Consider the following 7,978-nt stretch of genomic DNA (forward strand, 5'->3'; position numbering starts at 1 on the left):
ATTATCTTTATAACGGAATACACATCTCTTTAAATGATCATGCAAATGCTTTGTACCATTTTTTATTTTACCCCGTCACTGTTTCTTGCAATGATTGCATGGAGCCTTCCATTTCTCACCAATTTGCTGTCTTTTGTAGTGCTCCCACACAGTTGAAGTCAATTTCCTCTTTCCAAATGATATTTCTCCAATATCACGCTCCTCGTCACTTAGGTTTATTGTCCTTTCATCCGCATTTGATAACAGTTCAACTGGATCTTCTTGCGGGACATTGCTCTCCGGTACATCGATCATGCTGTCTTCCTCGCGTATTGGTTCTAATCCAATACTTCCAACACTACTTGGGCCAAACATCTGTGCAAATAACAAACGACATCAAACACAATGAATTTATTGAAAAAAAACAGAATTTTCTGGCATACATCCATGTCTCAAGTTTGTTTCCATGATAACAAATTATTCTAAAGACTGCATTTTTAGCTAGTAGTTTTATATATTTGTTAACCAAAGTACAAAATTAATGGTAATTATAACTCATTCTATACATTTTTCACATTTATGAGTGGTTGATGTCATAACTTGGTTGACTTTTGCACATATACGCACCATATTTGAATCGCTTCCTCTAAATGCTTAAACTCGAAAGAATGGATAAATTTATTTAAAGTTTATTTTCAACAAAAACTGCTTGACATATTTTAAGAATTATAGACAAACATGTAATACACATTATCCACATTTAATCTTTAATTTACAATACACATTTTATAAAACCCACAATTACTATGCACTGATTCATCGCTTATTTAATCAAATTATAATTTTAGTAAGTTATAATTTTATCCATACACTAATTAATATTTCTAATCAAGAAAAAGTTCTAATTGAAAAAATATAATCACAACATGAGAAGTAGTCACAGAATTTCATCTCACTTCACAACATTTCAGCTTACTTTAAAGAAACCTCCAGATAAATAAGTGGATCAATTTTCCTCATGTAGTTCAAAAACATTAGATCAAGAATTCTCTGCTAAATCGACACTGCAAACATGAAAAACATTAAAAGATCAAACCTCACTAAATATTTCAGTAGCCAGGGATCCAACAAACAACAATACAGGATAGTGATATCTAATGTTTAACTCCAGTTAGATAGCAGTGATGTCCCACCTTGACTCTTCCAGTGCATTAAAATTGCATCTTAATTTTATTGGACAAGTCTAAATAGCTACTAAATAATAATAGTTGGGAATGGTTTTGTAAACAAAATTGTTATATAAATAAAAGTTTTAAGCACCTGACAACCAAATCAAACAAAATTACTTTTGACTTTTATTGGCCTCTAAATTCAATTTTTCAAAATCAGCTTTATTGCCCATGAAAAAGTTGAAATGAGATGAGGCTATGGAATTTTCAAAGAAAAATTTCTGCTCGTTTTACGTATTTACTCCAAACTTTTAAATCTTGGCGTAAAATTTATTCAATCCTCCCTCTTACTCCGGTCCAGTCCCCCACTCTCTTCCCTTTTCGTCTTTGACAATTATTTTCACTATCATATGATACTTGAATTGCACATGATATAGCAAAAGGTACAATCAAATCAATTCAAAGTCTATAATATACTTTCTTTAATTAAAGGAGTTAGTTTACGGTCCACTCCATTTTCCTTGAGGAGGTGAAGCCACGACTCCCACAATCGACTTGTGAGAGATATGCTATAATATCCAAATAGAATATGTAGAAGACAATAATCAAAAGGATTCATTGAAAAAAAAACTAATAATCAGAAGATGGAGCAGAATGAATAACAAGTACTTTATTCACAATCCCATATCATTAACTTCAAATCCGAGTCCATGTAAAACAAAACATAAAATGACGAATTAAAAGGAGAAACACAGTAAAATAATCAATTTGTTCTTTTAGCAATGAATCGTTCCTTTAACCTGCGTGCGCCGTGCGGTGAGACTGGCAACTCGTAAATCAAATTTTGGGAAGCCGTCGATGGAGGTTCGAAATTGATTGCGGGGTTAGGGTTTGGCTTTGCGATTTGGGTCATGGATAATCGTTCCTTGCATTTTTAGCTTTTGTATTTGCAGAAATTCTAAGAGAAATTGATTTGGTCATTGGCAGAGACGAGACCCACTGAACCTAGCGTCCCAGCCCTTTTGTAAATTGTAATATATATATATATATATATATATATAATTTTTTTTTTAATTTCACGGGGCGGGATTGGACCTAAGACGGGGCATCACCCCACACCCCGCCCCGCCCCGCCCCGCCCCATCAACCCATCGGGGCGGGGCGACTTGCCATCAATAGGCAAAAAGCATGTTTAGATAGTCTTATTGGAACAAAAAATGAATTTAGATCCATCGAGACGTAAATAAAGAAACTAAAATAATTTTGAAAATATCTATCTATACCCAATTTTATAATATCTATCTATACCCAATTTTATACCACTATTGAAGATACTCTAATGTAGGTCGTTTTGATTGAGCTTTCGGTATTTTGACGATTTTAAATCAAATCGAACAATTTAAAATTAAAAAAATAATAATAAAAAAATAATAAAATTCTATCAAAAACTTGTTCAAATTGGGCATGGGACAGGTAATTATCATCTTAACCTCCAAAATATTAGATAGCCATAAGGGCCATTTGATTTATGTTTCAGTTTTGAAATCTATTCAATTTTCTATTTTGAGGGTCTATTTTAAGATTATAATGTTTGGTTTGTCAATTTAAAAAAACTTTTTCTTAAAATAAAAAACTTGAAAGTATGTTTTGAAATCTATTCAATTTTCTATTTTGAGGGTCTATTTTAAGATTATTATGTTTGGTTTGTCATTTTAAAAATCTATTTCTTAAAACAAAAAACTTCAAAATATGTTTGGTTTGGAATTTTAAAAAAAATTTGTTTCATAACACTTTATTTCATAAAATTGATTATTTAGTAAAATAGAGCAAAATTATGTTAATGTATTATCAAGTAATATGTATAATTGGTACATCTTACAAATTTTTTTCACTACAAAATAAAACAAAAACAAAAAAATAAATAAATATAGTTGGTTAAATATATATGAAAATAATCAGTAAGTACTTGAACTTTTTTTATTTTTTTATTTTTTATTTTTTTTAGAATTTTATTTTCAAGAATTTATTTTATTTTTAGAATTTCTTTGTTTTAGATTTTATTTTTCAAAATTTTTTAAATTTTTTTATAATGTTAAAAAAATTTATTTTATCTTTTTTAATTTTAATTTTTTACAGATTCATATTTTATTTTTTATAATTTATAATTTTTAGAACTTTATATAAATAAAATTTTATTTACATGTCATTTTTCATGTTTTAGTGTTTCTAGAACATTCATTGAAAATACTCAAAATATCAAAAATGCGTTTTGAATTTTATATTATGAGTTTATTGCTGTTTCTAAAATGTATTTTTGAAAATGCTCAACCAAATGAGTTTTGGATGTTTTCCAAAAATAAAAAATTAAAATAATTTGAAAACAGTAAACCAAACGCATTTAAAAATTTTAATATAAATATTGAGTTTGGTCCATCTTAATTTGATAAAGCAATGAACTTGTCATCGTTCATAATTCACAGATCGTACTTCAGGCGCTAAACCCTCTTCGTGCTGAAGGCTTTGAAAGCCGAAAGGCTCCTCAAAACCATCAAATTATTGTGATTTGTTGGTATTTAGAATTATAATTTGATATATGTAGTTGAATAATGTTATCTAGTTTCGTTAATGTTGTATGAAAGGTAAAATCGAGTAATTCATTTAGTTATACATCTAACTTAATGTCACATTAGTGACGCCTAAATTGTTATTTCAATTTTAATAGTACTAAATAGCATTATTCTATTTAATTTGTGTTTGCTTAGTCCACGATAAAATAGAAATGTTTTTTAATCTGTAAATTAATAATGTTAAAATGAATTGAAAAAAATATATGAAGAAACCACGGCAAGGAAGAACCAACCGTACCAAGCCAAACTACAGCTGGCTGGTTCAGTGACAGATGGAGGGGAGCCCAGGCTTGCTCCCAAGCCCAATAAAAATCGTGCGGAATATTTATTTTATTTAGAGGAAATTACACCAAAGCAGGTTTTTAAATTTTCCAATTCAAAAATGAAGTTTAATGATTTTTTATTCAAAAATCAGGTGAAAATTTAAATTTTAATATTAATAATAATATTAAAAATAAATTAATCTAAATATTCATCTCACCCCATTCAATTCCAACCATCCTATTGAACTTAACTTCCAAACCCTAAGTATCTTCGTCTCTCCTCTTTCTATCACTTTTTACCCCTTTCCCCCTCTCTCTCTCTCTCTCACTTCTTTCTTCTCTCTTCAGTCGCCAGCCACCTCCGCCACCAAACGGCCTTCTTCTCCATCTTTCTTCGATGATGACACCTTGTCTTTTTTGTGCTGTTCATGCCCCTTCTGTTTTGAGCACAGGTGCAGCGACTGCCGCAATTGCAAGTCTGGATCTCTTGGACTCGCCAAGAAATCCCTCGAAGAAGCCAATGAGGGTTGATAGACCTCATCCACAGAGAATTGGATTTTCTCAATCGGTATCTCTAAAGCAGGTGCTAAAGGGGCTTTACATTTCTTAGGTTGCAGTGAGGAGGATAAGGACAGATCTGTTTTAATTGAAGTTGGGGAATCTGGCTTCTCTCTAACTGATGGTGTATTTGATTTTGATCGATTCTGTGAGGTGACTAGTTGGTGTGTGGTTGTCGAATTTTTGGGGCAATGTTGTTGCAATTGTTTGATGACGTCAATGCAGTTTGGTATTGTTGTTTGATGTTGTAGTGGTCATGGTGGTGAGGTGGTGGTGCTGGGGATAGGGACTCTTTTCAGATCAGTGATTTGAGATAGTGGTATAGTTGGATGCCGTGGAGTTAGGTGGTGGTCCTCAATGTAGTCGTCGCTTCAGATTTTTTAGGGTGGTTTCGAGTTTATCTGGCTGATCAAAGTTTTTGGTGGTTTTTGCAGGCAAGGTTGCAAGTGGTGATGGTGCAGAGGCGGTGGTGGTGTAGCTATTCTGATCCTTGGGTGGTGTTATCTGATGTGCAGGAGTCGGTGCGGTGGTGGCTCAGGTGGCGTGGACTGATTGTTGTGACGTGATAGGGGTGCAATGGTGGTGATGGATAGTGTTTGTGACCAAGTGCTACGATGGAATTGGATCGAGATCGAGTGTGGTGTTGCGGTGGTATAGTGCAATCGACGATTGGATGGTGGTGGTTTGTGACCAAGATTGGTGCTGGATAGGACCGGTGGAAGGGGTGACCATAAAGTTTGGTCTGTAACCTTAAAATTTGACGATCTGTGACTAAAATAATAATAATCTGTGACCTCAAGGATTTGGTCCGTGACTTTAAAATTTGACGATATGTGACTAAAACAATAATCTGTGACCTCAACAATTTCGTCTGTGACCTTAAAATTTGATAATCTGTGAGTAAAAATATCTGTGACCTATAAAATTTTCGATTTGTGACCTCGAAATAATTCGTGATCAATTATTTTGATGATATGTGACTGGTAAATAAATCTGTGAAATCTGTGACCATTAATTGTTTAATTGTGATTTTAATATATTTATTTAATAAATAATTTTAATTAATTAAATACAAACCTGAATTTTGAATTTTCAAACTTCTTCCTTGACTTTTGAAATGGTGTAAAGAATACACCTTAAATATGATTTTTTTCCCTTTTATTTATCAGCTCAAAAGGCTCTTTTTTTTTTTTTTTTTTTTTTGGTCCCCATTGATTCCGGTCCTGGACTGGTTTGGTTCTATTAAATTTTAAATAATTCTAGTTCCTAGAACAAAGAATATAAATTTGATTTTAATCCAACCTTTATAATTATTATTATTATTATTATTATTTATTTCTATAGTTAATTTGATGAATGATTTTTATTAGATAATATTTAACCCCTGTTCGATGGTAATTAAAATTAGATTTTTACTAAAATTTGATAAAGGTTGATGAAATGTTTGATTGAAAAGTTGTGGATCTATCGAAATGTTTAGTTAAAAATAATTATTGATTTTAATTTAGACTAAAATAAAAAACTCTCTACCATACAATTACAGGGGCTTAGTATGAAAATGAAATTATTCTCTGAATGAGACATTATTTTGATTTTTAGCACTTCTGTGACAGAATTTCGTACTCTAATTTGCATTAATACTTTAAAAATTTTGGTCATGGAACCAAATCAAATAGAGTCGAACCCATTTGGTTCAATTGTGTATTATTGATCATACCATTTTGGTTATAAGAAAACTATTGTTTCTCGATTCAATTTCAATATTTTTAGCCGGAATCAAACCATACGGAACTATGTCCGTCTCTTAACCATGATTTAAAATCGAACCAAACTGTCAGTTTCAGGCTTGAGTTTTTCTCAAACCATTCTAAATGATTTTTGTCTGAAAATATGTCAAAATCGCATAATTAACTGGTTACATACTTACTAACTCATCGCCACCTAGACTGATCATTACTAACAACAATAAAATAGTGTTACTCCAACTCTAGGTTCCGTATACTTGGAGTCCAATGTTTGAAATCTTTGGATTAATGCTAGACATCAATAGCGTTGTGTAACATTTTGCAGTAAAAATTTAGAAATGTCACGACTTGTTATGTTAGACCAAAATAGTGGAAAATGAGTTGGATTTTCTGGGGGAATATGTTAAAGTGGGTTGCTCTTGCACCTGACATGGGCCAACAATGATTGGACAACTCAAATTACATTAGGAAACAATTCATAAATACCTAGGAAGAAATTAGAAAACTGCTACATGTACACTCTAGTGTACAAATGGAATTATCCAAGAAATTGATTGATTATATGATTATATGATTTATTACTTTTCGATAGTATTGTGTCAGTATTCGTTTTGCTATTTGGTGCACAAGCTATAACATATGATAGAAGGTTTTAAATATGAAGATATTCAAAAGCGTGTCTTCATTCTTGAGATATCTTTTAATTGTTTTTTAACCATATTTTTTGGATGCAGCTATTGATTACATGAATGTTTTCATAACATGTAATGTGATCACATTTAGACTTCTATTACCCAACAGATAAAAATATGGTGACCTTATTGAGTGCTGTACATTATCAAAAATAAAAAAGAATGAAGATTGTAGCAGGTTACAAAGAGTAATGTTATTCATAATCGTACACTATGATGGTTACTGTAATACATTAGTTTAATTAAAAGAAAAGTCAAAAAACAAAAGACTAGTTTAATTAAAAGAAGAGTAAAAAAAAAAAAAAAGCAAACAAAATTTTTAAAAAAAGGTCAAGCGGTGCATTTATTTTATATCAATCCATTGCCAAACAAATTCATTTGCCTATACATGCAAAAATAGGCAGAGAAAAACGGAAACAGGGAGAAAGAAAGAGAAGGGCCCGGGGGGGGGGGGGGGGGAAGTTAGATTGTTAGATTAAATTCAATTTAATTAAAGGGGTTAAGTATAATAAACTATGAAATCGAGTAAAATGAAAGAAAAACTAATTTTAGTGATTAAAGAGGCTTTAGAAATCACTTAAACATGAAATGATTAAATTTGAGTATCGCCTATTTAATTATTGAGATTACCTAAAATAGTTAATTATTGATTTAAAAATTATATCATATTTCAGACGGCGATACAAATATCGGGACAGCTTACCAACTGAGTTGATATTGGTGTTCATAGTTCTGCGAGTGAAAAAATTATAAATATTTTTAAAGTATTTATAAATTAAGTCATCAGTAAAGTATGTGTAATTATGTGTTCGATTTTATGATTATTACAGAAATCTCTTTTATTATGATACATGTGAATCTTAAAGATTATTTATGGCACATTTGTGACTTGGTATGTAAGACTTGTAATATTAAGATTTGTTTGGTATGTGAGATATGTAATAT

Source organism: Olea europaea, chromosome 11 (genome assembly GCF_002742605.1).
Source record: "Olea europaea var. sylvestris chromosome 11, O_europaea_v1, whole genome shotgun sequence".
In the NCBI taxonomy this organism is placed as follows: Eukaryota; Viridiplantae; Streptophyta; class Magnoliopsida; order Lamiales; family Oleaceae; genus Olea; species Olea europaea.